Source organism: Desmodus rotundus, chromosome 13 (assembly GCF_022682495.2).
Source record: "Desmodus rotundus isolate HL8 chromosome 13, HLdesRot8A.1, whole genome shotgun sequence".
In the NCBI taxonomy this organism is placed as follows: Eukaryota; Metazoa; Chordata; class Mammalia; order Chiroptera; family Phyllostomidae; genus Desmodus; species Desmodus rotundus.
In genome coordinates this window covers 73,595,308-73,610,605 of record NC_071399.1, presented here as the reverse complement: position 1 = coordinate 73,610,605, position 15,298 = coordinate 73,595,308, and the positions used below count along the sequence as shown (strand labels likewise).

The following is a 15,298-nucleotide window of genomic DNA, read 5'->3' as shown; positions in this document are numbered from 1 at the left end:
TTCCACTTCCCCCAGAAACTTCCAGTTTTAAATATGGATGAAATTACACATTTCTACAGAGTCTTAACTCCTCTCTTTCTCCATTATAAATCTTGAAAAGAGAATCATGAGAAGGAAAACATGAGACCAACATGAATATTCCAACACAGCTCATTGGTCTTTGGTAACACTTCCCCTATCGGAGCCTTTCATCCCATACTCCTTCCAAAAGCATTTCTGCAGTAATACGAGTATATTCCCAGGTCATCTAGGCGGTTTCCCTTGCTCTTTTATCAGAAATGCAAGTAGTTGGGGAGAAAGGCAGGGGCCCAGAGTTGAATTAATCATATTTTAACAAATTGTTAAAAATATGATTATCAGTCAATATAAGGGCTCTCATTAAGGATGTGGATGAGCCCTCTTAGGAAAAGCAAAGCTAGAGAAGGGTTCACAATCAGACACCAATATTTAAGAGGCAGTTAAAAAAGGAAGAGTCGACTGGTTTTCTAAGATCAAACCCGTTAGACCCACTTACCTAAAAGGTCCCTGCGTGCACAGGGCAAGAGCTCTCACAAACAAAAATGGGTTCTTTGCAATCGAATCCTAACTAATTCTCAGAAGCAGTGGAGCTATGCTCAGGGCCGTGGCCAGAGGGCCACACAGGCCGCACCTTAAACTGGAGCTCCCAGAACATCAGCGGGAAGGGCTCCCCATCAATGAATCAAACGTTCTTCCTGTGCTCACTTTGGCGTGTTTGTCCCACGAAGGTTCTCTGTTCTATGCCTACTTAAAGTAAGATTTTTTTCAATTAAAAAAGAGAATGCATTACCCAGTTCCTCTGAATCTGAGCACATGATAGGGCAGATTAATTTATCCCGAGGAAAAGAGACTTGCTGACCTCAATTCCTTTTCTGTCTAGGAAAGGACACCAAAGCCCCTACCCCTCTGCCTCTGAAATCCGCAGTGCCAAAGAGTTAGCAAGTATTTGCCAGCATCAAGAGGTTGAAACCATTATTTGAGGCAGAGAAACTGAGCTAGGACCATGCTTTGGAATAACAGTCCCTGGTCAGCCACGTCAGAATCACGGGGTGGGGGGTGGGATGGGTGAGCACATAGAGTCAACACTGAGGTGATGCTGATACACCACCAAATCAGAACAGTTGCCCTAGCCTCTTGCTGTTCAACATGTGGTCCACGCACCATCATCATTGGAATCACATGGAAGCTGTCAGAAAGGCAGACTTCGTTCTGGCCAAGACAGAGACGTAGGTAAGAACACTTCACGTCCTCGCACAACCAAAAAAAGGATAACAACCAACTTAAAAACAATAAACAATGTGAACTGCCAGAATATCAAACTGCATAGAACTCAGACAACCAAGAAGTTAAAGAAACATTCATCCAGACTGGTGGGAGGGGGCGGGGGTGGAGACAGGCAGCCAGTCAGAGGGAGAGGACCCGTGGCAAGGCAGCAAACCCCGTGGGCAAGGAGGGTCTGGCTGACCAGGAAACTAAAGATTCAATACCTCTAGCTGTAAAATACTGTGAGGGTTGCAAGGGTGGGAGGAACTCCCAGTCTCACAGGAGCATTCATTAGAAAGTAGGGCTTGGACGGAGCAAACTAGTGGCTTTGTTTCCTCTCTGATCCCTACCCCACAGACAGCGCCACAATGCAGCAAGAGGGTTGCCCCACCCTGGTGAACATCTGGGTCTCCACCCCCTTACAATATAACAGGTGCACTAAGACAAAGAAATATGGCCCAAATGAAAGCACAGATCAAAACTCCAGAGAAAGAGCTGAGTCACAAGGAGGTAGACAGCCTGTCTGATGCAGAGTTCAAAACAGTGGTAATTAGGATGCTCACAAAATTGATTGAGCTTAGTTGCAAAATGAAGAAAGAAATGAAGGCTACGCAAAGTGAAATAAAGCAAAATATACAGGGAGCCAACAGTGAAGGGAAGGAAACCGGGACTCCAATGGTTTGGAACAAAAGGAATAAATAAACATCCAACTGGAGCAGAATGAAGAAACAAGAATGCAAAAAAATGAGGAGGCTTAGGAACCCCTGGGACAATTTTTAAGTGCTCCAACATCCAAATCATAGGGCTTCCAGAAGAGAAGAGGAAGAGCAAGAAATTGAAAACTTATTTGAACAAATAATGAAGGAAAACTTCTCTAATATGGTAAAGGAAATTAACTTCCAGGAAGCCCAGAGAGTCCCAAAGAAATTGGACCCAAGGAGGAACACATCATAATTACATTATCCAAGATTAAAGATGAGGAGAGAATCTTAAAAGCAGCAAGAAAAAAGGAGAGAGTTACCTACAAAGGAGTTCCCATAAGACTATCAGCTGATTTCTCAAAAGAAACCTTACAGGTGAAAAGGTGCTGGAAAGAAGTATTTGAAGTAATGAAAGGCAAGGACCTACATCCAAGATTACCCTATCCATCAAGGCTATCATTTAAAATGGAGGGGCAGATAAAGTGCTTCCCAGATAAGGTCAAGTTGAAGGAGTTCATCATCACCAAGCCCTTACTATATGAAATGTTAAAAGGGCTTATCTAAGAAATAGAAGAAGATCAAAAACTATGAACAATAAAATGAACAACAGACTCATAACTATCAACAACTAAACCTAAAAAACAAAAACAAAAACTAAGCAAACAACTACAGCAGGAACAGAATCACAGAAATGGAGATCACATGGAGGATTATCACTGGGGAGGGGGAGAGGGGAGAGGGAGAATGGGGGAAAAGGTACAGGGAATAGAAGCATAAATGGCAGGCATAAAATAGATGAGGGGAGTTAAGAATATTATAGGAAATAGAGAAGCCAAAGAGCTTATATGCACAACCCATGGGCATGAACTAAGCGGGGGAAAGGCTGGAGGGTAGGGGATGCAGAGGGGAGGGGGGAGAAAAGGGAGAAAACATTTGGGACAACTGTAATAGCATAATCAATAAAATATACCTAAAAAAAAAGAAATGCAGACTCTCAGGATTCATTTCCTCCCTCGGTGGATGTGGGCTGTAGGAGGAGGAGAGCCCCTACAGAGCACGGGAAACATAAAAGAACTCCTAAGATAAGCCCCAATGAGCATGTCAGTGTTAATTTTATAAGAATATGAATTCAAAAACCCAATTCAACGAGGATGAAGCCATCCTATGGCTGCAGGAAAAGTGGAAGAAATCTTTCCTGTTTTCTACTCTGTATGCTGCCTTCACCTTTGGCAGTCGGCACCTAATGAACAAATGAACCAAGTTTGAACTGAGGAAGCCATTAGTGCTCTGGTCTCTAACCCTCGCAGTCTTGGGTACATTTGGTGCTCTTGGAACTGGGACTTGTAAGGTACAGATTCTGATGACCAGAGGCCTGAAGCAGTTTTTGACCAGAGTTTTTGCAATGGACTTGCCAGCAAATTCCGGCCTTATGCCTTCGTGCTAAGCGAAGCTCCTGAATTAGGAGACACAATACGCACTACTCTGAGGAGGCAGAAGCTGACCGTCCCACACTGGCACCGCCCCACCACTGTGCTCCTGCACTCCTGCGAGGACACGGTTGCCAGGGGTGGCTGGTTCACGACTGTGGTTCCTGACGCCGTGACATTCTCTTGTAATGCCTTGCAAGGGGCAGGTTTCCGAGTCTCCCGGAAGCTTGCCATGTTCATTGCCCTGTCCCAGACCACGCAGATGCTGTGTCGTTGACTACCTGCTCTTCCACTGGATGCAGCATGACCGGTGTCGCGCTCAATCTCAGAACAACGTCTGGTCCTCACTCGTGTACCTCAGTGACCTTGTGTTCTGACACTTCTTTGAAGCCCTACATCGGCAAGATGAGAAAAACCACGATGGAACTGAGGAGGAAGCCATAGCTCAGAGTCATCAAGAAAATCATAGAAGAAAATGGCACAGGGAATCACACATATGGTGCAGCTAAAAGAAAACAAAACACACGAGCCATCACAAAACGCAAGGCAGCTCAGGGATAATCAGGTTGATGTAACCCAGGAAGTTTATAATCCTTTTTGGGTGAGGACTCTCTGAGCGCACCTCTCTCTGAAATGACCACTGCTAGAAGACCCCATTCCCTCTTTACCTGTCGACTTTGGGACAAATGAGAGCAAACGTGAACCAGAGGCAGAAAGAGAAGTAGAAAACAAAGGCTGTTAATATGTATGAAAAGTACTAAGTGTTACATTTCTGCAAGGATGAAAGAAGTTTACTCGAAAAACCGTGTGAGCACATGCACACACAATCCTCTCTACTGTTTCTGATACTAAACCGGAGCCAACAGAACGGATTAAAATGAAAGACAACAGGGCGTAGATCTAGGACTTCAATGCTTTTGAAAAAACTGAAGCCTTTTTTTTTTTTCCTCCTTTTTTTTTTTATTGTTATTCAATTACAGTTGTATGCCTTTTCTCCAAAACTGAAGCCTTTTTAAGAAAGGGTACTAGTTGTAGCCACCATGGAAAAAGATGTCTTAATGACCCCTCATGAAAATGGATGTAAACAACTATATTTCAAGGAAGAAAGACTGGTGGATTTTCTTTCACAGCACACCTCAGGCTAGCGAGTTTGCAAAACCAAACGGGGCAGATTTTTCCCCCCAGGTTCTTCCTGGAAGGATGGAAAGAATGCAGCTCGGAGCAGACAGAGGTAGCACTATCTCGGAGCATTCCTTATGGTTGAACCGTAATTTCTGCTCTTAAATGAGATAGGAGATACGCTTGTTTCAGGCTTTTGAACAGAGGAGTAAATGCAGGCTAGAAAAGATGAAATTCAACCAAATGACTTGAAAATGGATTCTGTACTACAAGTAAAAGAGTTCAACGCAATCCCATTAATGGGCCCAGAAAGGAAAAAAGACGGGGGGGGGGGGGGGGAGAAGTGAGTGAGGCAAAGACCAAGACAATGTGTCCCCCTCCCTATTTGTCCTTACACACACTGATACTTTCTACATGAAACTCTGTGGTACAGTCTATATTCTCCATATTTTTGTGAGTTTCAAAAATAAATCCGCAGGGTTTTTCTGCATCATCCACATTTGCTCCCTAAGCTACGTAGAGAGAGATGTGTAAAGTGCCCTCTGCTGGACAAGTGGAGATACTTCAACAAAAACTTTATGGGAGGTCTGGCTTGGAAGAGTTGACCAAAAAAATGCACCCTATAGACTTATCCTTCAACTTTTAAATGATATAAAATATACATCATATTTTTGGCCAGATCATAAGACATTCTTCCTGCTTCAAATCAGCTTCAGGATTTTTTTAAAAGAACGTTTCACATCCTTTACAAACCCAATAAATGTGTAAACATTCCTAGTATTTCAAAGAAGTAATTATGTAAAGTTGTTCAATGTGTTATATTAGTATTCTGACTGGTTAAGTAGTTTAACAGTTAGACAAACTAGTTGAAAAGGTCGGGGGCCGCTACACCGCACAGACTCTGCACAGACAAGCTCACGTGTACGCACACAGGTGTGCAGCGCACTGAACGGCAAGGCCCGTACGAACAGAAACACATTTTCTGGCAAGCAGAAAAAGAAACTGTTGCTCATCTTTCTTGCTTTATTTGTGAGTGTACAGTAAAAGGATTTTTTCCAGTTCTTTATTTTAGCTTCCATTGTGCTGCCACGGTGAAACAGAGCTCCCTGCTTCTCTGCCGGACATGACAAGGGCTTTCTCAGCATCGTGTCTATGTGTTTTAAAGAACACAGTTATATTCCACTCTGTGTGAATGGTGTGAACAATGAACAGAAATCCACGCAGACCACACCGTGACCGACAGACTGGGGCCAGGGCGTGGGGTCCGCAGGGACGGAAGCTGTTACATCTGTGTCAAGTTACTGCGCACAGTCTGTGATGTCTTCACGTTGGTGCACAGACGAGAAACAACCGGTGGAGGAAGTATGTTCCTTTTTAGGGCAAAAGCTGACATGAGCTAAAAAGACAAGTCCTATTATAGAGACTAATAGATTCTTAGGATGCAAATAATGTTATTTTGAGTGTAGAAAATACATGACACTGTACAATAAGCTCTTTTTTTTTCTTATAACAGGAAATAAGCAGAATCATTAAATTGGGGAAAAGGTGAAGTAAAAAGAAATGCAGATTCTCTGGCTCCACCCCAGACCTGCAGAATCAGAACCCAACTTCTAAGATCCTCCAGGTGATTTGAGTCTTTGTAGACTTAAGTTTTCTGGCAAAGAACAGTATAAGAAAATATTTCCAGTATGACTTAAAGTGGTGTTTCTCCTTAGTGTGAACACAAGTCACCTAGGGATTACGGAGCTGACCACTGGGCCACCATCAAAAATACCTGAATTTTGTTTTTATGATATACTAATTGTGATCATGCAAAATTATCTTAACTCCCAGGCAGCAGAGTAACTACAATACATCTGGTTTTGCATTTTAACTATACAGTTTCCAATCAAATAAGTAAAAAAAAAAAAAAAAGAAAGAAAGCAGTTTAGTGACAATTTTGATCAGCTGACACTAGTTTTTTTCTATTATTTTGGAGAGGTCATCCTCTATTTTATGGCTTAGCTAATAAATGTAAGGTGTGAATTAATACCTACATTTTATGGCTATGTTATATAGGTAAACACGCAGAGATCCTACTTCAATAGTGATCTGTGACAAAAACAAACAGGTGGTATGTTTTTTGGGGAGAGAGGGGCGTTGTTTGTTTGTTGAAGTTTTCCTTAGGTCCTTGTTTGTTTACAAAGAAAAAGCCTCAGTCATTTGCTGGCTAATAGCAAAGGAACCACAGAGAAGGAGAGCCGTAAGCTTTTGTCACCTGTGAAAACAGACTAGGAACCAACAAAGAATGCTTAAAAGGAATTGCCAAGTGATGCGGAGGGCCCAGGAGATGGTATTGTACAAGATAATTAAGCCAGGAGCCGGTGATGTGATTTTTCCCCAGCACTGCTTGGCAGAACAGGAGCAAAAACGAGACCAAGAGGGACAGACCCGAGAGTTGGCAAGACCGGGCAGCAGCAGGGCAGAGGAAGGAGGAGCTGAGTGTGCTGGTGAAATGCTAGTTACTGAAACGCTCAATCAACCGGGTGATGATCAACCACACAGACGCAGTGGCTGGCTTTGCCACACTGCAGCCTGAAGCCAGGTACAGTCTTGCATATTACTGAAATTAGACTTTATAGCAAAAGTGAACTCTAAAACTTACCCACTCTCATAAAAAGTGCTGGAACCAATGCTTAAGAAGTTCTGACTGAGAACAGATTGGTGGTTGCCAGGGGTGGAGGATGGGGTGGGGGGGTAGGGGAGCAACATGGGAATAAAAGGGGGAAAAATTCTGTCCTCCAATTACTCATGTTTTATGTTCCAAAGTAAAGCAAACAATTTCGTAAAGAAACATGTTATAATGACACTAACAGGCATGTTTTATGAAGCAATAAAGCAGGTTTGATGAAGACAAATTATACAGTAACCCAGAGCTCAGAATCCATTCCTTCAGTATAACTGCTCCCACCCCCCTTCAAAGAATCACTTTTACAGGTGACAGACATATCTGGATCATCAGATCTGGTTTAAGCCTTTCCAGCCCCAGGGACTCCCTACTTTATGAGGCTGACTCACTTTCCACCCTTTCTATGTTATTAGAGTCCCAAAATTCCCTTGCTGTAACTGTAAAACATTGTGCGCCCAAGCCTACGTGGCTGTGCAGCCGGAGAAGTCCACAGTCTGCCCATCTGCAAGCCGGACACCCAGGAGGGCGGCTGGTGCAGTTCCAGTCCACATCCACAGGCCGGAGAACCGGGAGAGTCCATGGGATGGTGTAAGTTTCAGTTCAAAAGCCAGCAGGCTCAAGACACAAGAAGAGCTGATGTGTCAGTTCAGGTCTGAAGGCAAGAAAAGACCAGCGCTCTCGCTGGCCCAGCAGTTCCCTCTTTCCCGCAGGAGGGCCAGCCTTTTTGTCCTGGCCAGGCCTTCAACTAGTTAGTGAAGGCCCACCCACATTAGGGAGGGAAATCTTTACCCAGTGGACCGACTCCATGGTCAATCCCATCCAAACACAGCCTCATAGACACCCTCAGAGTAATGTTTGAGAAAATACCAGGACACCCTGGGGCCCAGGCAACGCGACACACAAAATCATCACACCTACTGAAACTTCTTGAACTGGCTTTCCTGCTTCTCTTCTTGACTTCCTTTAGTTTAGTCTTCACATACCAACCAGCAATTTTTTTTAGATAATTCACATACGTATGATTCAGCCATTTTAGTGTATACAATCAGTGGTTTTTAGTACATTCACAGATGTGTGTATCCTTTACCACAGGCAACCAATGATCACTAACCACAGATTTAATTGCTCTCAGAAGCCCCCAGTGGCTTCTAGTCACACTGAGAATAACATGCAATCTACTCACTCAAGTCCATGAAGCCTTATAAAACCTTGGGGCCTCCTTCCTGACCTTACTTGGTTCCAGACCCACAGTCCTCCTTGCTGGTTCGGCTTGATCCTGCCTTGATCCCCGCCTTTTCCTTCTGACGGGACGACTCTCACCCACCCCCATCTCCTGCACTCCCTCACTTCATTCACGCCCCTGATCAAAGGTCAGCCCCAGGGATAAGATGTCCCTGAGCACCGTCTCTGAAATACCTGTCATGCATACACTCAGTCCGTCTCTACCCATTGACTTTATTTTTTCAGTGTAATTATTGGTAACTGAGACATTATTATATATTGTTCATCGTAATTACTGACACCTGGCAGGTTATTATTAACATATTCACTGTCCTCATTAAAGAGGAGCCTTCTCTGCCTTATTTGTGGGTGTGTCCCAAATTTCTAGAATAGTACCTGGCACGTAGTAGGTGTTCAATAAACATTTTTAGGAAAGGAGGGCTAGTCATGAGCCTAAAACCCATCAAGTAGCCAAAGCCCTATACCAGTCTCACACGGGGTTCTATTTCTTATTCATTCGCTCTTCCTTTCCCAAGTCCCACACCACAAAGGTGCCTAAAGAGGGATGTTCCAAGTGTGTATCTGAATAAAATTGTCACATATGATACAATCCTACTCTGGATCACTTTTTTAAAACTCCACAAGTTAATTATAGTGTTGCTTTAAGAATTCTAATTCATGAATGCTTTTTAAAAAGAAAATTGCTCTCGAGGCTGAAAGTTGGCATAGAGATGTTCATCCTAGATTTAAAAACGAGTAAGCTTTGGAACTCTAGGGAAGTGCTCCTAAACTCGCGCCCATGCCGTGACTAAGGGCTCAGGGCTGGAAACAAAACAGGAGTTTCCAGATCTGCAGGGCCGCGTGATTATGAGGGTATTGGAAACAACTTCAAAGCTGACATTAAGTGCTTAAGTTTACACTCTTGGTGATACTTAGCCTTAATTGGTAGTTGGAGAGAAGTGGAGAGACAAGGAGACTCTTGAAGAAATCTCCTAAAAGTGTTTTATATGCCATTATTGACTTATTTATATGCCATTCCTATGGAGGTGTTATACATTTGGATAGTTAATATCTAATATTTGTTACTTTGAAGACAGCCAATGCACAATTCCCATTCAGGCTATTTTCTCAGACTTGATTATTGGAAAACCCCAAACTACTTCACAATAGAGATGGCGATCCACTGACATTCCAGCAAAATATATGCACATTAGAAAAAATTTATTTAAAATACAACCAGGGAAAATGTCATTTACAATGTGTAAAGTGGCCTTATTTTTAGTAAATGCCTAACTTTTATGCAATAATTTCTTACACAAGTGTAAACAATACCTTAATAATGGCAATAATATAGTACTTTCCTAGACCTTACCAAGTAAAGGTACTCCACGTTTTTGCTATCTTTGTTTTCCTTATAAAGAAAATAATGAGACTGGCAAACCAGTAATATAAGAGTAGTTTAAATTTTAGTGTTTGAGGCATAACTGCACAGCTTGTCACAACGGTTTGCCTGTCCTTTGAAATAAAAGCATTTCTTTAGCGTAGATTTTACTCATGAGACCACCGTCGAGCAGCTGTAGTCAAGTCCATTGATATCATTTAATCATCACTATCTCCATTAGGAAAGAAGAAATAAAAACTATCTTTTAATTCAATAAAATGCCAAGGTCCAATCCAACGTATGAAAGCATTCCAATACAGTGAAGGGTGAGACATGAACGAACATTAAAGAGCATGGTAATGTATAGAAGCAGCCAGCTTCCATTATCGATCAATTGTGAGGAGATCGAGGACTTGAAAATGAAGTCAGAGCCGGGGCAGAGCAGTGTTAGGCAAGGGGACCTCAAGGTCGTGAGCCATCCACTCGGAGACGGAGACGGGGGTCAGGATGGCCAGTCGGCGCTGTGTGAATGCTGCTCTACTGGCTAAGCAATCCCACAGGCAAGGGTGAGTAGATCAAAAAGAATTTGCTTGGGGAAAGCCCCTCCCAGATTTGCCAGGTGGAAGATCTGCTCAAGCAAATCTCTATCAGCAATCAAATTTAAGAACAGAAAAAAAACCCACTATTGATCTTACCAGTTACTTTAAATGAGATCTACAATACCATCGTCACAGGCCGTCACTTGTTAGTGGTGTTTTGTATATGTCAGCATGCAAACATATTCACAAAAGTATTTCACTTATTACCTACTAGACAGGTTATTTTAAACTTGCTCTACAATGCCATCTTCACATGCTGTTGCTTGTTATCGGTGTTTTCTATACATCAATACATCAATATCCAAATATATCCACGAAAGTATCGCGTATTAGCAACAAGGGAGACGCACCCTGAGACGCACACTGGGTATGACCCAACACGGGACAGCCCTCAGTCACCACGGCTGCAAGGAAGGCATTTCCTGACTGCTCACGCTGTGTTACACTCCACTCTATTTCTCCTGGAGGGCGTTCGCTTCAAGCCTACAGAATTTATCTCAGCCTCCTAACCAGAGAAGTGCTGTCCTTGAATGAAAATAGTAATTATATTTGTACTTCTTGTCTTACTTCAACTTGGATTTAAAAGAGAGAGAGAGAGAAGCAAAAGTGGGCTTTTTTTCCCTGAAAACAGTCTTTTTTGTTTTGTTTTGTTTGTGTTTATTTGGTTTTATTTATAGAAAGAGCTCACAAACTCAGTGTTCCACAAACCTCTCCTCTCTCCATTCCCTTGGCTCCTCCACCCCTGGGGGAAAGAATGGGATAAATATAGTGACTTCCCGAGAATAGTTTTTAGAAAAGCACGTGATAAAAACCTGGGTAAGAATAATCACATTATAAGCTGATCCCTCTGGTACATGTTCTATTACTGCTGGAAGGGAAGCTCTAGATGTTTCCACGGTGCCCTTGACAGGCTAGCTTGCACTAATTTGCGGGCACCCAAGTGTACAAGAGTGCAAAGACGACTCAGACATAATTTTACACAGGTGCAAGAACCTCGACCGCTAATAACCTTATAAGAAATGGCAGTGAGAAGGGACCCATGAACTTCCCTTCTTTCGTGAAGTAGCCACTATAGAAGCAAGGGAAGCAGACAGGCAGCTGCTGAAGCTGGCTGGTTATCTTTGCATTTCCTGCATTCTCCAGCATTCCTGAGCGAGACTACCGCCTGGCCTCTACAGCCAACCCTTCCACATTCCACTCTTCAAAGTAATCTGAAAGAGGAACCTTTTAGGGCAGAGATGTCCAAATTCAGCCCGTATTTCTGATGCAAGTGTGGCTATCCCGAGGATTTTCTAGTAAGCCCACCAACAGACACACACATCTACAAATGAATGGTTCAAAACAAGTTTTCCAAAATACCACTGCTTTTCAAAGGGAACCACAATTGAGAGGGCAAGTGTGAGTAGATCAATCAAATCTATAGTTATTTGGCAGAGTAGCCCATGTAAAGGAACAGTGTTTACTTCCTTGATTCTTTCGCTCTGTGGTTCTCAATCAGGGATGATTTTACCCAGAAGAGTCATCGGCAGTGTCAGGAGATATTTTTAGCTGTCACAGGTGGTGGCTTGGGGGCATGATGCTACCGGCACCGAATGAGTAGGGCCTGGGATGCTGCTGAACATTCTGTAATGCACAAGGCAGACACCCACCACAAAGAATCATCCGGCCCAAAATGTCGATGGCCACTAGGGCCAAGGTTGAGAAACTTTGCTTTAGCTGAATACAAATAAATCATTGTGGGTCCCAGATGACTATAAGTCTGAGGATTAATAATTTATGTGATGTTTTCTACACATACTGTGTTTCCTGCACACTAACACATCAGATGGAAAACATTATTCTGGTCCAACGGTTTTCACCATCGGGATACCTTGCTTGCACAAAATAATATTAAACGTAAAGTGTAATTGAAAAAGTTTTTTAATTTTTAAAAAAGCTATCTTGCCAGCTTCTCAGGGTTTTGTATTGAGGTTGAATATTTTTATTTCCATACAAAGTTTTTTTGAGTTTTAATGATTTAAACAGACCCACAATTAACACCAGCTAATTTTTTGGAAGACTCAAACTCCTGAGTTAGAATTTTTTTTTTTCCAGCATGGCTTTGCAAAGAAAAGATAAGGGGAAAACAATTTCTTTATAATATAAAACTCAGTCAAGTAAGAAATGCCATTTCTCTTGGGGAACATGAGTACTGCCTTCCCAAATTAAAAAAATAATGATGATGAAAGCTCCAAGCAAAGCTTTCAATATACTTTAAATTACCTAAACATTTCTTTCTGCATTGTCATTGCTCATGCCTTTCACATTGCCCCCACCTCCAAGCTAAATGTACAAGGAAACTGACATGAAATGGAAATGTTATAGGAGAAGGAAAGAAAATAAGAAAGGAGGAATGGAAGAGGTTGCTTGGAGCGCTATAATCACTCAGGTTACAAACTATTACACAGAAATGTAATTCTTACTGCATTTAACTTAATGTGACCCCACACAAACCTCATTCACAGAACCCGCTTCAGTCCTCACACGTGAATGGAGTGACCCAAAGGGAACCAACACGTCTGACCACAGAGCATCGGGCCAACTTTCTTCTCCAGGAATGCATGCATAAGCTGTTCATGCTATAGGTGGCCTGGAAAGATGAGGTAACCTGATCTATTCAGATTCCTCTCTTGAGAACCTCAACTAGGAGACGCCATCTCCAACAGGCGAAAAGTAATCACGTGGAAAGCAGCTGCCATGTTTATTCTGAGCATGGGATTAACGGGTGAATTCTTCGGAAAAAAATCCTTAAAATAAAACACTCTACATCTCACTTAGCTTAAAAGCATCGCCACTCTTTGTCACTATAAAAGCACTGACTGCATGTAAAACTGTTGAATTTTGATGAATGTGTCTGGATGTATCAATATCAACTTCCTGGTTTTAACACTGTTCCACAGTTAGGCAAGATGTTACCGTCTGGGGGAAAGGGGTGAAGGGCACAGAGCAGAGAACCTCTCAGTATGGTCATGTTTTATTTTTATCACAACTCTCTGTGACTATATATTTATTTCAAAATAAAAAGTTTTTAAAGAGCATGTGGTAACTAAAACATTCACCTGTCTGTATTAGTTTCCCCGGGCTGCCATAACAAAGCACCACAAAGTTGGTAGGTTAAAACAAGAGACTCAGTGTCTCACAGTTCTGCAGAAAGTCCCAAGTCAAGGTAACCACAAAGCCAGGCTCCCTACGAAAACTGTAGGGGAAGTCTTCTTTGTGTCTGGTTGTTTGGTGGCAATCTTTGATGTCCCTTGGCCTGTAGATACACCACTTCTCAGTTGTCACATGATACTCTTCCTTTGTGTATCTGTCTTCACATGGCCATCTTCTTATAAACACACCAGTCATACTAGATCAGGAACCCCCGCTACTCCAGTATGATCTCATCTTAACTAGTTAGATCGCCTGCAACAAGTTTATTCCCAAATAGGGCCACATTCCAAAGAAGTAGGACTTCAATATATTATATCTTGGTGGGGGGAGTTCAAGGGGCACGTTTCAATCTATAACACTATCCCATCAAAGACCTACTTTTACAGCCTATCATTTTTCACAATGGAAATCTTATTTATTCATTCATTTAAAAATTTCAGGTCTCCTAGATGTATCAGTCATTGTATTATGTGTTGTGATCACAAAAATTACTCATATTGTAATGGGGTGCAAAGCAGGAGTCATCTAAAAATAGGAGAAAATCCCCAAACCTTTGGTTAGGGGAAAGGGTAAGTAAATGATAAGGCGTTTAAGATACTTTGCACAACAGTGGCAAGTTAATAGCTGTAGGAAAAGCACTGCCACCCAGAGCAAAAGGTGTATGTGACTTTAAAGCCATATAAGTGACTCGTGACATAGCCAAGGTAGGTGGATGCCCAATTGGGATGTCCGTGCATCATGAGGAACTCTTGCCATGACTAAAGATGGCAGCCAAAAGGTAAAACATACAGAGGAACTGGCAAAAGCAACACCTCATAGGAGAGACCGGATATTAGGTCACATAGAAAGTTCTGGGCAGAGCATTCAAGATAATTGCGGGCTGAAAGAGAAGGGGTCCAGTCCTCCATGAGGTCTGGTGTGTAAGGAGATGCCATGAGGTCTGGAGTAAGAAGGAGGAGGCCCGCTAGGAAGCCAGCCTGGAGAAGACAGCAGCAGAGCTGATGGAGCTGTGAGGGACCCCTAACCAAGCACAGATTTGTGGCAGATGCTTGGAGCCAAACTGACTGGGAGAGGAGCTGCAGACTTCTGCTTCTCTGAAGGATGTAAGAAGCCACTCTCTTGGGACATGTGCCTCCCTGGACCCCACCGTGACCCAGTGTAACACAGCACGTGTTTCCCTGAACCACTGCATGGAGGCTGAGAACGTACCCCAGATCTGAAAGAGAGAGCTGCTGCAAGAGGATGGTGACTCTGAGACCTACAAGTGCACATTCCAGAGAGGATGGAGACCTGTTTGCACAGCTGGCTTAAGGACAGATAAGGACATGGGGAACTTCTGGGCATGGTTTTGGCTTGTAGCCTTTTGGGGAGCAAGGGAAGTGCTGGGTCTTGTGGGAGAAGAAGGCTCTGAGCAAGAGTTGGAGTCCCGTAAATAAAAACCTGTTTCCTTCAACACTAACTGTTGTGTCATGTGCTAAGGCTCCACGTGGCTGAGCCCTGGTTTGCTCAGTTACAGTATGAGGAGTCTGACTCAGCTTCTTCATCTTTCCTCTATAAATGTCAAAATTTAATCCTCTGATATACTCCTTCTTGAAGAATTCTTAGAGGTCAATCTTCACAGTCCCTTATAACTGCTCACAGGTGTCAAAGTCACAGTGTACTGTAATTCCCTGCAGCTCATTTATTACCTGATGCTTCCTTGCTCATTT

General features: G+C 42.8%; 1 protein-coding gene and 1 pseudogene across 14 annotated transcripts in view; one reads left to right on the top strand and one right to left on the bottom strand.

Moving 5' to 3' along the window:
• The window catches only part of LMO7 (LIM domain 7), a 136,821-nt gene that overhangs the window by 107,555 nt on the left and 13,968 nt on the right, over positions 1–15,298 (bottom strand). The gene's annotated exons all lie outside the window — the stretch shown is intronic.
• Positions 3,075–3,853, top strand: LOC112313449 (very long chain fatty acid elongase 6 pseudogene; annotated as a pseudogene).